The following is a 20503-nucleotide window of genomic DNA, read 5'->3' as shown; positions in this document are numbered from 1 at the left end:
CACTCACGTGACTTAGGAACACCGTAGGTATGTACGTCAACGTCAGAAAGTATCTTGTCTGGAGAAGCGCAATCCATTTGGTGTGAAAGGCAACATAATAAGTCCGTTACATTTCAACATTTTCATTGTAAAGTGGCCTACAATCAACTTTGAGAATACATGAATGTGGATCTGGAAGACGGTAGTTCGATGATGGTTGTGACATTCATATGATGGAGGAAAACCGTGTAGTAATATACGATGTCCACGTCAGAAACTACTTTGTTTGAGAACACAATGGTCTGAGTTAAGTTAATGTATTAACCGAAATCACCGATGACACCCGGTGTTGAGGACAAAGCAAGCATGTGCTGCTCTGTTGAAAACATCCGATCTCCACGCTCACAATATGCACAACGAGAACATGAGTCACCAACAAAATAATGCTTGTTTTGTTGATGGGTTCAAATGTTTAACAACAAAACAATGTCATAGCTAACCCCGGGACACTGTACTGACGTACATGATATATATACTATTTCAATAGCGTTGATTTAGTGCATTCCGATGAAACCTTTATTTTTTACTGTCACAATCAGTCACAGAGCATATACACACCATCATAAATAACGATGCATGAAGCACTAAGAAGCATCAGTCAAGCTAATGCTTCGATCCATCTGCCATTCCGAACTAACCGTCTCCGGACTAAGTGCTATAGATCCACCCTAATTAGTTACATAAATGATTGGATAATGTGCCAGGCCGAGGTAGCGTGGTCCTGATTAAATGTAGCAGTTGATGTTTGCATTGATTGACGCTAAGTGAAGTACCACACTGAGGATTTCAGGGCAATCTTTAGGTGATATTATACAGGTGTGTTTGACACTGACATGTGTCACAAAATACACTGAATGGGCATGTAATAACTGCTATATATTGTCTTGGATATATCTTAACTATTGTATTTATTCCTCTATAACGAATGGCAGTACATCATATGGTTGCGTGCTGCCGAAATCAGTGCGATGTGAACCTTTGTTTTTGTGAGGTTCTGTCGTATGCACGGATGGCATATTGTCATGAGATTTCTTTCTCGGAAGCGTGCTAAGAGCAAATTGTTCCTGAAAACAACATTTCATTAGGTGCGTCGACAATAACATTATCAAGATACAAGGTCACAGCATATAATGGAATGACAATGACTCCTTGGGTCTCTGCCATAACCTATACTCATCTCATGTTAGGTTATCTATGTGTTTTGTTAAATTGTACAATTTTCTTTCACTTTTCTTTCAAGATGGCGTCCGTTTCGTACTTAGCAATTACAAGTTGTGTGTGCGAGGGGCAACAGCCCTAGGGTGTTCGTAATTAGAGAAATCATTATTAGTTAGTCTTTAAATATGCCACAGAAATGAAGCATACAGACTATAAACTGTACATTTTGAATTTGAATCCCACTTCCTTGGATGCCTTTTCTTCCTAGTCTAGTCCGCCTTTAAACCATAATGAAATTTGGTGTTGATAATTCATCGGCCAATAACGTAAAGATTAAAGCTGTCACATTAACGAACATAATACATAATCTATACACATGCACAATCCAACATGCATGAGACTGGAAACATGCACCGTCGCCTACAGACAAGCTATAATCAATACTTGTACGATGCAGTTTCATTAGGTCTAATGGTGCTCATCCTCAAATGCACGCCTACTGTAGTGTGTCTGTCACGCGCACCCGTTGCTAGGTAACTGCCAACAACTGTATTGGAACTCGTGTTGGGTTGTCGTAAACAGCAGAATCGAGATTATGAATGTTCTGTTTTCTCTTTGATCGCAATAGCTGCACTAGAATTGTTAATTATTCTTTGTTGTTACGGCTAGCATTCAGCCACTGCTATAATTATTTGATGACCTTCGCTGAACAAAAAAACTCGAGTCTGGTAACGTAATGAATTACTTGTGTTTTTGTCAGAGGCATGATTTTCCAGGTATCATAAATCAATCCTAATGGCAACCATTCCAACAAGCGTGTCTGCCTTTAAACTACGGACGTCTGTTCAGCAGAAGTCGACTTTACCACAACTTTACATAACTTCACATCTTGAAATAACTTAGTACTGTCTTGATCTTTGTTGTGGCTAAATATCGGCAGAATTTCTGCGAAACGTGATTTTGTACACAACATGATTTATTTAAGTGTTCATACCAACTACAAATAAACGAGGACATGGCAATATGTCTTGTCTTCAGTTTCCAATCATGAACTCCTTCCTAACTGAATTTATGCAAAACAATTTATGTATATATTCGACCAACCGATTTTGGCAGTACATTTACCATCCTCTTACTCCTACTGATACAATACGACGACGCCCTACCCTCTAAACTGCATGGAGAGCTAACACCTGTTTCAATGTCTTTCATCTTATAAAAATGATCTCTTCAAAGAATGAGGGGGTTACAGTTTATCAACAGATAAGATACCCCGGGTGAAGGAGTGTTTTCACAATGATAACTCACGAGCGAACTGCGCGATCTCGGGGTACATTCAAGAATTGAGATATATTTCTAAAGAATTGTAATAAATACCCCGCGACATTGTCTGCGGCTCGTTCACCCCCGTGGGTCTGTTCAGCTTGAATGTTATCCGTTGTCTATCTATGCTATGCAATCATTTAACATGACTCTCCCAGGTACAAAGCTCTTTTCAGTCACTGCATGTCTTCTATATATGTCTGATGCTGTGCATGCATTGAGTATCGTATGGCACTAGCTATTGGATTTTAAAAGTTTCATGGACAAACTTTGAAAGTTCAAAATACATGTTAAAAGATGGATTGATAACTTCTGAATATAACACGCAGCATGTATAGCTAGAGTGCACTAATAATAATAATAACAACACGAACAACAATAATGATAAGCACGAAACAGATTTTTGTGAAAATGGGGCACGCACTGCACATCGGTGGTACTGTTGGAAAAGGTCATACAGAAGTCGCGGTGACTGAGCGGGTTAGACGACTGACTTTGTGTGCTGGCGATTAGGCGTTTGACTTTGAGGGTGTGGGTTCGAGACTCAACCGAACCAAAGTACTAGAACCTGTACTTTGCTAAGAAAATGTAATCCTCAAATGTAACGTATGTTACATGTGACCACTTTCTAAATGGCAGTGTACATTTATGGCATAATATCAGCTGCAATAAATATTTATAGTTTATGTTCAGAAATTTGAAAACAAAGAAACATTTTCGTCTTTGTATTGACTGTTTCACATAAACCACATGTCAGATATATTTAAACATTCATATTTTTGTTCATGTGAAGGCGCATCATTTTAATTATGATAATCTATAATGAATTCCAACATGTGTATCGATATATTGTGTTTGTCTCAATGAGCAAAGCCCCGGATTTAACTGTAATGTTTGGACCACCAGAAACTCGATCTCAATACTTGCTCCGCCGACTGCAGCCCAGGAGATTAATTTTGAATCTAATCTAGTCCGACGTCAGCCTAGAATTAGTTTTGATTGATGATGGAAGACATGTCTGGAGACTCTTCATTAAGACGAAATACGATGTGGAACACCACGGATAATTGTGCTGTATGTCTTTTGGATTACATGCAGCACGGTGTGTTGACATTTTATCTGCGCTGTATTGCTGCAAGGTGTAACGTGATGCGCGGATATCTGCGCATCTTCAGAAAAGAAGCATAGATGGATGTGGTTAGAAATTATATTCACAGTCAAGAACAAACTTGGGTTCAGTATCCTTCTTCGTCTAGTACACCACGTAGGACTTGATCTGAACAACTCTAGTGCCTTTTTACACAAACATTGGGAGTTGTGGAAAGGATAAGAAAAAAAATCACATTTGAAAATTTGTCAAAACGGAGGCAACGTCACTTGCCTGGAAATTGCCGCGAACACAGCTGAAGACTTTGATCCAAAACATGTCTTTGATACAGGTATGAAATACATCACCGAGGCATGACCATTAACTGTTTGCTATTTTCAGTTACTATCAAATATAACAGTTACTGTATACTTTCATTTGCCCGTCAGTATATTACACCACTATATTCAGTTTGTTCCAAACGTGCTGTTGGTGACGCTTGTTGCCTATGTATTTCGTTACGGAGATGTAAGAAAACTTTACGCTAACATTTATAGGTGATTAGTGATACGACGGAGGCGGTGTAATCAAGAACTTTAAGATTTCTAATCTACGGCAGTCATTCTGACCAGATCAGATTCTAATCAGATCCAAGGAGGAATGAAACTCAGCAGCGAAGAGCAGCGGCTTATACCCTGGACCGTCCCCCTATAATAGACCCGTTAAGATCCGATTAGTAAGAGGCGAAAAACGGGATTGGGTGGTCAGGCACGTATTATCGTATCCCGATGGCGTAGATCGATGCTAATGCTGTTGATGACTGGATTGTCTAGTCCAGGCCCAGTTAGTTACAGACCGCCGCCATAATAGGTGGAATACTTTAACAACAAACCAACCATCCCTCCATTAAGGACGCTTGATAGTCATCTAGACATTTCAACCTTAACACTTCCGAAGAACATGTTTTATGTGTGTCTGCTTGTAATCCGCGTAAAAATCTCTTTTTCCAGTCCTACTAATGAGACACAGATCTAAATTCTTTGTTCGGGATAATTTACAACTCAGTTAGTGACTTCTTAATCTACGAATCTATGTGTTCTTTCCAGAAGGCGGGGATGTGCTATTTGTATGTCTCATGTGTCTGTCATATGAACCTAGAGGAGATATTCTAAGGTAGCTATACTGGCATCTGACGCAGTGGAATGTCATTGTGTTGACACGAAGAATAATTTGATCTCGGAAGCAATGATTCTCGATATCAGTATCGTATGATCGTATGATGGTATGTTTCGACGCTTTGAGACTGAACATACAGATCTGGACGTATACATGTCTTGATGACGGAAAGCAGATTTTGTTTATTCGAGTCTTTAGCGTTTAGATTAAAAACTAAAATTCAAATTAAAAAGGATGTGTTAAATGTTGATATAACTTTACAGTGTTGTAGTTACTTCTGCATGTGAATTTTGGTCGAATGGGTGACGCGCTGACCAAGGGAACACAACTCGCAAGGTGACATCACAAGAACAGGATGGTGTTTCGGGCATGCAAATGTCAATGAACTTTTGTATATGAAGTCCACTGATTGCTGCTGTTGACATTTACCAATCAACATGTATGGATACATAACCGTAAACGTGAAGATCCCTTTTCAGAATTGATCGTCAGCAAACCATGATACTCTCGTTAGGCGACTAACAGGATAGAATGGACAGGCCGAACTGACTATGGATCTAATCACTGGATTGTCTGGTCCAGACTCGATTATTTACAGACCATGGTGATTAAGCTGGGATGTTGCTGAGTGAGGCATATGCATCACACAACAAACAAACAAAAAAGACCATGTATGAAGTATATTTGCAGCAAGCTGTGACTGTTTATACATGACACAGAAGTAAACAGATCATTACAAACGTGGATTCCCCAGCCTTCAGTCAGATTAAAACATCTCTGATCCACATGAATCCTCAAATGTCAATATAAAACTCCCAACAGAAGTCTCGTCATCAAAAGAATCACAAGCTGTGTCTTGTGGCTATAAAGTATAAATGTCCGACCCCTGGAGATGTATTGGATTCAGAAGTAATGCCACTTTGGGATGCAATCTGGCAGAACTACATTCAGTAAGTCCATTGGATCATTATTAATGTAAAACGTTTGGGTATTTTCTCAGAACATGTCTTTGACTTTGTGCTTAAACATTGTGCTCAGTTCGCTTCATTTACTCTATATTATTTCCCATGATGCTTTCAGTATTGTCAATTGCCATTGTGTCTAACTTGGTGGAACAAGAATTAAAAGTAGTTCGATTCCTTCAATGGTCGATATAACCGTTCCAATCAGTTACAAAAGCAGAACCTGTGAAGACCAGGGTCGGAACAGATCTTCAGTACCCCATGCTGGGATCGGGTGGTGAGGTTTTGCTAAATTGGTAACCCGGTTACGCAGATCGATGCTCATCACTGGATTGCCTAGCCCAGACTCCATTGTTTACAGACTTCCATTATATCGCTAGAATGTGGCGTAAAATTAAACTCACTCACTCACTCACACAAGGAGATAGTAATGAAAGATGCCCTGTTGTCGCATTGGCCTTTTTATTAATCAATCAAGACAAGGGGTGTAAGCAACTGAATAGTTTGTTACAAATCTCTAAGTCATCAAATTCTGCATGAACTTTACCCCGTGAATGTTAGAACTGATGCTAGACTGAATAGATGTATGTGTTTAGACTCACGTACTTGGGGAGTGCAGGTCATCGTAAGCAGTTCGTCACAAAGGATTGTCTGGTGAACAGACGATAATGTACAGACTGCCGGAAAGTAGGTGGGCGACTGCATATCATTCTACACATTGAATGTCATTTATAAGGAGAATATTTATGGACACAATGCACGCATTTAGTGTTGCAAAAACTCTCAATACATAAAAAACAATGTAACTATAAAAGTAACTTTGTGACCTTCACCTTCGCAACCATCGGATAGGTGCTATCATGCCTTGGTGTTCATAAAGTCGCTTGTTTTAACCCTGCATTGTAACACAGCAGTACCATACTGTTACAAATTCTCATTGTTACAATCAAAAGCGCAAGCCAGGCAAGAATTATGAAGCAGTAATCGATATGACTGCATGGTCGAGACTAGGCATGGCGAGATAATGACTTCTAGAACACCTACGGCAAACCCACAGGCACAGGTGTTGGCGAACATGACACTCACATAATACTGGGAATTAGGCGGATAAGAAGTTGCGATGGTGGAAAAGAAACGTTCTCGGAACTCAGTGGGTTGTATCATGACCTTATAAATGAATTGATATAGATAGATACAGGATATATATAGATATAGGATATTTATATAGCGCACATATCCACGCACTAGTGCATGCTCTGGTATTTTTCCCTCGATCACTGGATGTCAAACTCAACAGCACATCGTATTTCAATCTCAACTCCCTTGGGAGTATACAACTCTTGCTGCTACTTGGCACACCGAGTTTATTTAGGCTCTCTCATCCTAACGAGGTACCCGTTGCATCCCATTCACAGCTGGGTGGACTGGGACACATAGCCACAGTACTTTGTCCAATTTCACTGCACGTTGCTGTACCCGCAACTTGGTGTTTGCACGACGCATTCATGTGGCCATCACCTGGCCATATACCAACGGATTCGTGGGTTCTTTTAAGTGCACAGGGTTGTGTACTGTACAATAGGGGTTGTGACAACACTGAAAGAGTTTGCACACAAAGCTGACTCCAAGGTTTTTACACCCGGTCACAGGTGGGCTCGATCCCGACACCTCAACCTCGCTGGATCACTAACCTGGCGCCTTAGCCAGCTCGCCCACCATTCCCCCAATTGAACAAGTTACCAAGGACATACGAGAGCGACCGATAACCAGATGCGATGCAAAACAGGATGTGCATAGGCTGCGCCTCATCCTAATGCAGATCCGTGAAGATCCGGTTTAGAATTAATCTTGAGTAACCCATGCTTGTTGTAAGAGACGACTAAAGGAATAAGGTGGTCAGGCTGGCTAACTTGGTTCACACGTCATCGCATCCCAGTTACGTAGATGCTCATGCTGTCGATCACTGGATTGACCCGATTATTTACAGACCATAGCCATAGCATTAGTGTATTGCTGAGTGCGTCAAGTAAACCCACTCTATCATTCATCCCAAAGCACCCTCGGAGCTACGACTACCGAATCACTCTGACGATATCTGCAGCGCTGTGATCTTAACATAGAAAAGAACGTTGGTTACAACGTGCCTCACACCCTATGTGCCGGCGTGATTCGGTGCACTTAAAATAAAAACATATATGATGACTACACCTCGCAAACGAGGAGATGTCATATCTAAAAATCACTCAAGATATACCTGGACAAGCATGAGCATTGTTTGGTGAGAAAAAGTATTTAAGGGTGCGACGTTTACACGACTACATAAATTGATCATTTTCAGAAACAGAGGTGCGTTGTCAAGCGGACATATTTGTCGGGACTGTGTGGAGAGTACTGTTGTCCAGGCAGATTATCTTATCATGTACATTAAAGGTGGTTTGAAGGTTTCAGTGTTTTTACAGGTGAACCACCGTAAATCAAGAATCCCAATGTCACGCACATACAGTGATATCTATCAGCCACATCATACATTATTTACAACACAAATCATGTTGACAGTACACCTTCTTTCACCCTATCAGGGGTGCAATTACTGGGAAGAAACAACCCTTTGAGAATGTGACTATTATCTCCCTTGCATGGCTAGACGTTTGTTACCAGAGGGCGCTCTTTACGCTTAATGATCGAGGTATTTTCGCGTTCGGTTCAGTTTCGTCACGGCCGCTCAACGAAACTTTGATCCCAGAAACCTATTAAAATGATCAAAAGAGCTTTGAACATAAAACTGGAATATTTTTCCCAGTGGGACATCTAAAACGCCTAGATATGAAATCAGGCGGAAGTCATACGCAGTGTAGTCAGTGGGTGGCGACACAAAATACATTCAATAGGACAGGAGAAGTAATTGGTACATAGTAGTTTTGTATTAGGATTATGTTTACGTTGAGTTTCCTTACAATGCATATAATGTAAATGTAAATATTATATTTTATGCCGTATTCTTCCGCTGTTTCCTTAGATAAAAAATATATTAGAATAACACACACCACAAGACACAATTACTGCCAATCTTTTCATAAAAGGTTTCAGCACTCGAGTAGTTTCACACATCCAGGGGGCAATAATGGCGATGAAAACGTAAAAGATGTCAAACCTGTGTATCCATACTAAATACAAGTAACGTCTCTCTCACCTTTGTTTCTCCCTCGCACTATGTTACAGATATTTTCTCTCACAATAATGCAGGTTCGCTGGGGTAGTCTAGTGATTAAAGCGTTCGCTAGTCACACCGAAGATCCGGGTTCGATTCCCCTCGGATGCAATGTGTGAAGCCCATTTCTGTTATTCCACGCAGTGATATTGCTGGAATATGGCTAAAAGCGGCGTAAAATGAAACTCACTCACTCATTCAAATATTTCAAAATAATTAATAGCGAGCTTAACACATCTAGTTATTATTGAATGAACTGATTATCGAGCGTGTGCTATTTTCCTGAAGCTATTTCCAACTAACATTTCTTCACTAAACTTGAAATATCATCACCCGCTACTGAAATTCCAGCATGGTTCCGTGAGCACCTGGGTTTTTCGCTGCCGCCTAGTGAATGTTTCAACCACCTGCTTGACAAATAGACGCGCGGGGATACAATTGCCAGGACGACTGGTGGTCGTTATCAAACACTCTTGGTCCGAGTTCGATACCCACAAGCCAGCAACGTCTTGCCGCTAAGTATGTTTGGCCAAGAGCAGTCTTTATCTCAACATAGTTAACCTAGCAACCACAACGTAAGGAGTATCGAGTCCGACAGAACGATCGTCAGATTACGATGGGCTAAAGTTCATCGGTGTTTCTATTTCTATAGGTTTAAAGGCCGCTTTGTGATGGAGTCGCACCTGTCAAATGGAAAGTGGTCTAATGTCATCTTGCGATAGCGAGGAACCCTATATTTACACAGAGGGTAGGGCAATGTGCATTTACACTGGTCCAGCCAAGTAGATGAGTTAATATTATACAGTATGGCAAGATTACGGGTATAATATTACAATGGTTTCTATTTTGAGTCACACTGAATGATGTATGACAGCTGTACTATTTCTAAATTCAGTTCCCCTGATACATTTCCGGGGAAACAGGAACGTCATAGGCGGATCCTTAGGAGGGTGCCCCCTGTCCAGAAATCTTGTTATATGACCATTGGAAATGAAGTGTGCATCCCCTATTTCTTCTCAATAGTGTGCGCGCACGGACACACATACACACTTTCTCAAAAAGCTGTATCCGCCTCTGAATGTTGATAATGATGATCTGGATCATATGCTGTGTGTCTCAAGACCATCTGTCCCAAAACAGAAGCAGGGTATATAACCACACGCATTTTGATAACATGTACGTACAATGTAAAAGAAACAAAAACTGAAATAATAACAATATTCATATCAGTTTTATCTGGTACAGACATCCGTGATATTCACGCACATGGGAATGGAGTACCGCTGATTACGGTGTAACAAACGCAGACATTTTACAATACACTTGATGTTTTTCTTCTCAGGGATTGTAACATGGATATTCAGCATCGTGATATGATTTGAAACAATGCATCTGAATCGTTTAGTGAAGTGACTCCCAAAACAAACAAAGCAAATCGAAATACCAAAACGACGAAATTTTCTAAACGACTTAAACCAATATGCATTCAATTGAAAATTGAAAATTTTGCTTTAAACTAGAATGTAAACTTGATGACTGCTGCAGAAATATAAAAGGAGAAAACTGTATTTTCCCATTCCCAGTGCACATATGAATTTATGTCTTTTCACCAAAGTGGAACGTGTTGCTATATATTGCTATATACGTGCTGTATATATTTGCTTTAAAACATGGTTAACATGTTTCCTAAGAGTACAGAAAACAAGATATTCACAACACAATTAATATGTAAGATTCATGCAATGCCTTTTCGTTGCAGCAGGCTGGTGATCTGTTTCGCTGGTTGTTTCAGATATGCAACGCTTGTGATTGACAACTCAATCATTTAGAGCGTGCAGAGTCATGCGCGGCGGAAATATTGGAGCTTCAGTTTATGGTGCAATCTCACAGACATTTCCACTTCAGCAGAGGAACGAGGTAATTGAAGAAGCATGATTTATTGGGATGTCTGCGTGGTGGCTATCTGATAGTACTGTACCCCCATGAAAGTATTAGGTGTGTCAGTCCCCTATTTTCAGGACATAGGAACACAATTTTGTATCCGTTATAGCTTGCCGTCTTTTCGGCATAAGTTTGAAACGACGTCAATGGAAGCTATGGCGTCACGGATGGGTAAAATGCATTTATATATTCAGCTTTCTTAGGATTTATGATTTATGTGTGGGGGTGGGGTAGGGGTGGGGGTGGGAGGGTATTTGTCAGTTTTGTACACACGCACTAGATTTTCATTCGTTGATTTTGCACATGATATTGTCATCTCCCATTCCCCTCCAGTAAGCCATACGTTATGCCATAACGGGTCCCTTACATGTTGTTGAATCCTAAATGGAACTGCAATTTCAACCTTGACTAAGGGTACAGAAAGTTACACATACACATACACACACATACACATACATACACACATACACATACACATGCACACATACACATACACATAAACATAAACACACACATACACATACAGATGCACATAAACACAGACATAGACATAGACATAAGTATAAACACACACATACACACATACACACACAGACACATACACATACATACACACATACACATACATACATACATACACACACAGACACATACACATACATACACACATACACACATACACATACACATACATACACACATACACATACACATACCTTCACACATACACATGCACATAAACATAGACATAGACATAAGCATAAACACACACATACACACAGACACATACACATACACATACACATGCACACACAGACACATACACATACACATAAACACACACACATACACACATACACATACACATACATACACATACACATACATACACATGCACATACACATACACATACACATACACATACACACACATACATGCACATACACATACACATACACATACACATACATACACACATACACATACACATACACATACACATACATACACACATACACATACACATACACATACACATACACATGCACATGCACATGCACATGCACATACACATACACATACACATACATATATAGACATACATATTCTAAGTCCATTTTTAACAAAATTTCGGTTAGTATATTTATGCTCGGAGTAGATTTTAGAACATAATTTTATTACTCTAGCGACGTTCTGCAGTGATAGCTTGCTTTGAAAGGTTTTTTTCAAACGCAAATTTTGTTCTGTCATGCAAAATCACAAGTTGTTTTCAAGTGTTCTAAGTTGTCAACAGACCAATGAGTAAGCACAATTTGATCAAGTGACTTTGAGATTGACCAGTTTTGAAATGATGATCTCATATTTCTGTTTCATTTAATTAAATATTGTCCTTATGAATGTAAAAAAAGTTTTAAACGACAAAAATACAATCTGGTAAAAAATAAAGAGCCATATAATTATGATTTTTTTACCTGTGTTTTCGACACTTAAAACACTTTCGTTTTGAGAAAGGTCACGGTTTCTATCATTTTTCGAGAATTTCTTATTTATTTTAATACATTGAGGTCATAATTTGCCATTTTCTGATAATGTTTGCTATGCCACACTCTGGTATTCGACGATTTGCTTATATTCAAATATATTATTATCTGGTACAGACATATTTCTCTCCTTCGCGTTTTTTACTGCATCTTGAAGACCTCATCACACACACACACACACACACACACACACAGAGAGAGAGAGAGAGAGAGAGAGAGAGAGGTACACAGATACACACACGGACACAGACACAGACAAACAAACACACACACACACACACACACACACACACGGGTATATAATAAACATGTATTTATGAAGAAAGAAGGGAAGAAGATAAAGCTTCTCGCCTTGACTTTCCACTGTGTTATCGATTGTTTCTAACAGCATTTAGCTATAGCCGCACAGCCAAACACAGAAAGATGTGAAAGGGTAAAGGACACTGGCAACTCAGATGGGGATTGTCAGGTATAACCGTAAAATACGCGATATTTCAAATAATTATAACGTTTACTCTTGTCATTGAAGAATTCAATACCACGTTGTCATGGTAACTTGAAAAGGACAAGTATGTCTGAAAGCTCAGACTACAGCCAGGTATTTTATGCGACATTTCTCAATATTGATGCTTTGGAACACAATAGACAAAGCAAATGTAGTTTGATTCTTCTGACTCTCTGCTGTAAGATTCGTCGTATAGCTGTCAATTTCAATTTTGGGGATTTATTAATCCCCCTTTTACTGCAATACCGTGTTGCTGACAAGAGCACCGGGCCACTTCAGAGTTTAATTACTACATTTCATTCAGGATTTACGACAGTTTGTGTTAGGAAACCTTTTGGTCTTTTAACGAGTTTCTCGTATTTGCGCTATAGCGTGTAGCAACGACAGCAGGAATGTACACTCCACACAACACACACAGCTAATCTTCAGATACTGTTATGATAAGCTGCTTTCCAGACATGATATTGGCCCTAATGAGAATCTGAAAGGTAATGTAATTACCATGGTTACAGGTTCCCCTGGCATTCTCGTTATTTTGCCCTGTGTAATCATAAAAAAACTACATGTCATTACAGATTCAGCTTCGGGTTGTATTTACCGCTGTAACTATTGCCACTATTACACACCAGACGAATGTGTAGCTCCAGATGTGACAACGTGGTATTAGCTGACATTCTTGGATGTCTGGGAATGGGTAAATCTCTGGGTTTGGATGGTGTAAGTGTTGGGACGGGTTTAGTATTGGGGTTGGGATAGGGTTAGTGTTTGGAGTTGGGATGACGTAAGTGTTGGCATGGGGCCGGAGTTAGAGCTTGAATGGGGGTCAATGTTTGATGGGGTTACTGTTTGGGGTTGTAATGGTGCTAGAGTTATTATTTGAACGGGGTTAGTGTTTGGAGTGGTGATGGGGTTACTGCTTGGAGTTGTAATGGTGCTAGAGTTAGGATTTGAATGGGGTTAGTGTTTGGAGTGGTGATGGTGTTACTGTTTGGAGTTATATTGGTGCTAGGGTTAGGATTTGAATGGGGTTAGTGTATGGGGTTGAGATGGAGCAAGAGTTGGGGTTGGGAAGAGTTAGTATGGTGGGATGGCGAACGTGTTGGGATGGGACTAGTGTTTGGCTTTGGGTCGGGGTTAGTATTGGAGTTGAGACTGGGTAAGTGTTGAGATGTGGCTAGAGTACGTGTTGGTGTTGGGAAAGGGTTAATGAAGGTGTTAAGATGGGGTTGGTGTTTTGGTTGGGATGCTGTACATGTTGGGGTTAGGATGGGGTTCAGCTTAGGGTCGTGATGTAGTTTGTTTTGGGTTCGGGGTGGTGTTACTTTTGGAGCTGGGATGTTGCAGTTGGGATTGGGTGGGGCTAGTGAAGGAGATGCACTATAAGTCGAGGATAAGTTCGCGCTGTGTTTTATATACACATAGCTAAACACCGCTGTTTCAACGTTGACACAATCGTAACATGATGACTAAAGAAGAACTTCAGTGCTCGGCTTTTGTTTGGAGATAAGCGGAAGTTCGACATACGACGCAAGAGTGTTTGTCGTTAGTATATTGTTGTCCATTCAGGCAGAAGGTATGCTTTTAAACCCAGGGTGAATTTTACCACACAGATGGAATGTTCCTGAAGTGGTTTTGAGACCGGTACCAACAGAGTATTCAGAGAACATGTATTCTAACAATAGACAACTATAGTTGTTAATTAGTTTGATGAGGTTTGACCCCTGGTCAGATATGATACTAAACCCATGGTTTGGACATTAATCTCCTCAAACTTGACCGCGCTGACATCAATCAGTCTGGCACGTGCTCGCTTCGTACCGGGCCTGGCGCCGCTTTACGATGATCAGATTTTATTGAAAGAGAACAGGATTTGACTTGATTTAAGGAGTACCGCTCCGCCTGGCATCAAGATAATGCCTGGTAATGTCTGTATCGGTACTGTAAAATACCTGTGATGACTGTGGGGTTCGGGAAATGCATGGAGAATTCTCTGAAGGGACTGACAGTATATACTGGTAGTTGTATTGCTACTACAGTTGCACTGTACTAGTCTGTGTGAGACTGTACATAGTGGTAGTTATAATGGTACCGACATGTCTAGAGACGTCCCAAGACCTGCAATATATGCTGGTCATGGACATGTATAGTATAGTCTGTATAGGGCTGACAGTATATGCTGGTCAAGGACATGTGTAGTATAGTCTGTACAGGACTGAAAGTATATGTTGGTCATGGACATGTATAGTATAGTCTGTTCAGGGCTGACAGTATATGCTGGTCTTGGACATGTATTCTATGGTATGTATAAGGCTAATAGTATGTGATTCCCTTCCCATGATCATTTATCGAGTCCGTGACAATTCGTTTTCGTGGTATTCTGTCTTCACAAATGAGGCTTTTGGCACAAACATGTACCGCTGAAGAGAATATCCCATGTGCTAACAAACTCTTTCCCAAATGACCAAGATCAGTAGGATGTCAGTTAATGCGTGCGTATCCTCTCCGGAAACCCATCCATCTACCCTCCCCGCCTGCCAGATAACAAAGTCACGAGAGCCTTTATGTCACATCCAATCATTGTTATCCTTACCGGGTGTGCATCGATCACTGCTCAGTGAACAGCCAGCTTCAGGTGGTACCCTCCCTACACGGGGAGGCACACAGCAATACTGCCTCCTTTAGTAAAGCATATTAAGTGAACGCAGCAAAGGTTAATGATTTCCTCAATGAGTTTACAACAATCAGGTCGGCCATTGTGGCCAGAATTCAGCTCTATATTTAGCCCTAACAGACCCCCTGACGCGTGATCACAGAAATGATTCCCTTTCAAGGTCCTGCTAAAGTATGACAGTCATCTATTTCCCATAAACTAGGTGATTGCAATTCCATTTCCAGTATATTTCATTGAAATATAATATGGATACAATTAGTATTGATAGCCCTTGTATTAAAAGGGTAACATAATATATGCCAGCCTTTCATGTTGAGGATAACGTCATGCCTGCCCGTCCTCAGATCAGCTTTTGCTGTCGTCCAGTTATCGTATTTTCTGTTCCTTTAATTACAGGTACTGCTGCAACTCTTATTGACTGCTGTGATAGAGAATATAACTGCCACAACATTATTGCATTCATTACAGCGTTGTCTGGCTGTGTTCTGAAACAGGCAATGTCCCAAGTGTTCCTGATATTACCGGCCTGTATCTTTCTGTCTTGAATGAGGATACTTGAACCTGTTTGTAATAGATGATTATGGCCGGACTGATTACCATTGACACGCTTACTGTGTCAGCCGAGAGCAGAGTGGTTGCTTTAACGTTTGATGTTGGCGATATATGGTACGTCATAACTCCTTTCACATTCTCAAATGAATTTTCAAGCGTGTGTGTGTGTGTGAAATCCTTATGCAGATGGAAAAGAAAGGGAGATAAGGGTTTCATTAACTGAATGTATCAAAGTTCTTGCTTTCGACTTTCAAGATGCATAAAGGTTTCATGATAATGTTACTTTTCTTAAACCAGTTTCCACAGCTATGCTGTCTCTATGTTTAAAGGATCAATAGGGTCGCCTAGTGGTTGAAGACTTGGGTTCGATTCTTCAAATGGGTGCAGTCTGTGAAGCCAATTTATGGTGTCCTCCGCAGAGATTATGCTGGAATATTGTTGAAAGCATCGTACAACTCACTCAAAATGCATAACGGCCTCGCGAAGCATTCTATTTCCCACCAATTTTTGTTAGTATACATAAAATGATACATAGACACACTGGCATTAAGTTGAAAATGTAAATTCTCACGACACTGAGGACATTTTAAGGACTGAGTCTGGCGTCTGTACTGTCACGTTTTAGAGGGGACATAGTTTCTCACCAAGGCCTTCTAGGTTCTAACCGAGAGCACTGTGGCGCATATAGTAATAGCCACGCCACACGGCATGTCACGTATATGTACATCAGTGTCTGATTCACACCTGAAAGGAAATACCTTTAATTTACCATAATCATTTCCGTTATTCAGGGACACACAACCCGTGCGATGATGATTGCGTGTATGATGTGACGTGTGTGACCACCGTAACCTGTCACAAGCGAACGTGACTTTCATACACAGTTCATATAGGCATAAGTCTTGATGTCACTCCCTGCAATATCTTGAGACACGGCTGAGCCTCTTTCAAAAAACATTTTACAAATAATATTGAAACGTGATCGATTAGAGCCTTTTTGCTCAAAGCGACCTTACAGTTGCAACACGGCAGTCTCGCCTACACGGCTGATACATGTTATCGTACCCCAGTAGCGTAAATCGATACTCATTATGTCAATCACCGGATTGTCTCATCCAGACACGATTATATACATTCCGCCGCCATACAGCTCAAATATTGCTGACTGTGGCGTTAAGCAACAAACACTTTTTTTTCCGAACTGAGTGGTCCTTGCTTTTTAGGACCGTTCCACTTTCCACGTATCATACATATTTTGTGCATAAAACTAACCCCATGAAATGTTCGCATCCACGAGTTTCGGATCATCGACATTACCCATCATTATCACTGTAAGCGGAATGTTGTCCATGTTGAAAGTGTTGACACTGTCGTGGCTTCATCACTCCACCACATGTGTCATCTGTCAACACCGAACCAAACATTTCTGCAGTGAACTCACTATCGTCCATTTAGCTCCACGTACAGGGATGAAAAGAAGTAAAGATCCATAACGAGCTGACTGTAGAACGCAAACTAGTCCTCTTCCTTGTGAAAGAAGTGGCCCCACGTCTCCGCCGCCACGTATTTGCATACTGATTTCCTGTATTGATGCTATCCTCCCATAAGTACACGTTCGATAGTTAATCTTAACCCACCCGTCTTCCAGAGTTGTGCAGTTTCCGAGTATTGAGTTTTCCAGACCCCGTGCAAATTATTTCGTTGTTGGAACAGTGGTAAGTAATTAGTAACATCGCTCGCTGAAGATCAGTGTCAATATATAATCAGACAGTTTAAAGATCGGCGCTTCTATTGTCACAAGGTAATGATCCATATGAGACTTGCACTGCTTCCCCCTGTAGTCCTGAGCGTCAGTTTATGAAAGTATTTACACCCTACAAGACTCTTTCTTCTTCTAAACTCGACAAACTCCTCACGAAATGTACCAGCCATTGTATGCATGATATAATCTATTGTATGTCAGTCTTATATGACAAGTTTAACTAACGGTAAATGACTATGCAGATAGATGTTCTAATCATCATAATATTGACGTGCAACAAGGAGTTGCTGAAATGTTCTGAGTCTGGCTGTGACATACTGCCTGTATGGTAGTCCGTTCATGGTTTTGTTATCATTGTTCCCCAACACTTATTTGGTTAAATTAAAACCTAGAAGCATGTACCAGATACACGCAGACAGTGAAGGGTGTCCCATACACAACCTCTTTATATATACGCTCTCCTCTCATCTCACTAGTATGTCAAGTGTGCGGGTTCTTCTGAATATGTAAACATTGTACATAGACGGATAATACAGGGATGACATGCACTGCAGTCATTCGTAAATTCCCTCGTCTTGTTATTCTGCCCTCATTTATTACTGAAGAAGCCTATCTATGTGAACATTTGAGAACCTGTTTGAACTGATATCTGAACTGATAAACACACGACGTGATAAAACAATACGTCACTGATTCTAAAGATGAGATACAAAATGCTGAGATAGACACAAAACACAGGGACACAAAATACGAAACACTGAGATACAAAACACTTAGATACGAAACACAGAGATTCAAAACACTGAGATACAAAACAGAAAGTGTTTACCTATAGTGAGGAGGGAGCTGGACTGGCCTGTGAGCGTTACTACCTTTAAGCCACCGATATCAAAAATTGAAATCTTGTCGTCATAACAAGAATTAAGGTTGGTTAGAGAATGGTGGGAAGATTAACATACAATTATTTACCTTTCACTGATATTCTCACCTTTCACGAAATCACTATTTGTAAAGGACGAGGTGTTTACATGGAAACGTGTGCCTGTTCATACACAGCGTAGCAATCATTCCAAACATCCATGCATTATAGATGCAGACAGATTGTATGCCGAGATCCATTTTACGGATCATATCACATAGACGTGTACTAAATATTAACTGTATTCTTATTCGTGCGTATTAGAAGCGGACACTAGTTTGAATGTACATTACCCGGAAATTAGCATTGATTTTTCAAGGTGATTTTTGCACGTGGATCTGTCCGCCTCGACCGAAGCCAAACCTCGATGTACGAGGAAATAACGTAGGTAGAACACGATACAAGATGCAGACTGACAGGATCAGTAGACGCGGCCTCGTCGTGTGCTGCTCGCTGTATACCTTTCAATGTCGGACGCTATCTTAAGTTAGATTGAGTGTAATGTCTCTGTGGCGCAATCGGTTAGCGCGTTCGGCTGTTAACCGAAAGGTTGGTGGTTCGAGCCCACCCAGGGACGATATTAATACAATATTTTGGTGTTTCATCTTATCGTCAATTAACTGGAATAATGAAATATGGTCAAGCCCTCTTCATTCTTGCTCAGTTATATTTGGAGAAGACATTTCAATGATTCAGCTCACAGTGGCCCTCCTCAAGGGTGCATCAGGGATGAGAAACATTCGACTGATGATACCTAGCGATGTACCCGGTCAGAACGCCAATCCTAGATACACCTACCCAGTCAAACTGTGAATCCAGATATTCTCAGATTCCTAACTTTCTTTGGACAAGATGAGTCACTTTGTTAATATCCGAGCGTCACATATATTGGCGTTGTTGTTTGTTTTGGTTTTTTTTGGTTTTTTTTGTTTTGTTTTTTTGTTTTTTGGGTTTTTTTGTTTTTGCTTCTGTGTATACAATCCGATATTACAGATACTTGTGTTTATACGCGACGTTTAACTGTAAGTTGGAATATGACAAGGTTTTTTTGCATTTGGGGCCTCATATTGCGCAAGATATATTGATATACAATCCCAGACTACCTAATAGAATACATTTATTCCTAATAGGAACAGTGATACCTTCTGTGTAAGTACAGAATACGTAGTTGATATTAATAAGACAATCTTATGGTATAATAGCACGGTGGTACAGACAGTTCTCCACATGTCTTATAATGAGTACATAACAGAAGGAAATTAAATGCACATTCACCAGTTCCTAAATTACACTTCGAGCAGTTGCTTATGATCTTTCAAAAGTTTACAACGTAGTAAATATACTCTTAAGTTATGCTATGCACAACGATATTTACAGTACACTCGTAAGAGACCCCTTGATTGAAATAGATCTAATACATACTTCTTACAAGTCATACAGTGGACAAGATATATTGGTGTTATACAGTCCAAGGCTAATTAGAATGGTCAATTTATTTTGAGGAACAGTGAAAATTAAGTCGGAAGGACGCCGACAATTTGGTCTGAGATGAGATACAGCTACTAAAGCTGTTGCCAAACTGGCAACTTGTTGGATTGCGTTCGTACACATTTTAGTGACATAACGTTAAGGACACACCTGTGTGTTTATGACACTTT

The 20503-nt window shown here is 40.3% G+C and overlaps 1 protein-coding gene and 1 non-coding gene across 3 annotated transcripts in view; one reads left to right on the top strand and one right to left on the bottom strand.

Moving 5' to 3' along the window:
- Positions 1 to 20503, bottom strand: part of LOC137274185 (uncharacterized) — a 59901-nt gene that overhangs the window by 25773 nt on the left and 13625 nt on the right. The window lies entirely within an intron of this gene.
- Positions 19349 to 19422, top strand: Trnan-guu (transfer RNA asparagine (anticodon GUU)). The gene has a single exon. It is a non-coding gene; the product is annotated as a tRNA-Asn (tRNA).

This window comes from Haliotis asinina, chromosome 2 (assembly GCF_037392515.1).
Source record: "Haliotis asinina isolate JCU_RB_2024 chromosome 2, JCU_Hal_asi_v2, whole genome shotgun sequence".
Taxonomy (NCBI): domain Eukaryota; kingdom Metazoa; phylum Mollusca; class Gastropoda; order Lepetellida; family Haliotidae; genus Haliotis; species Haliotis asinina.
This window is presented reverse-complemented; position numbering and strand designations above follow the sequence as displayed.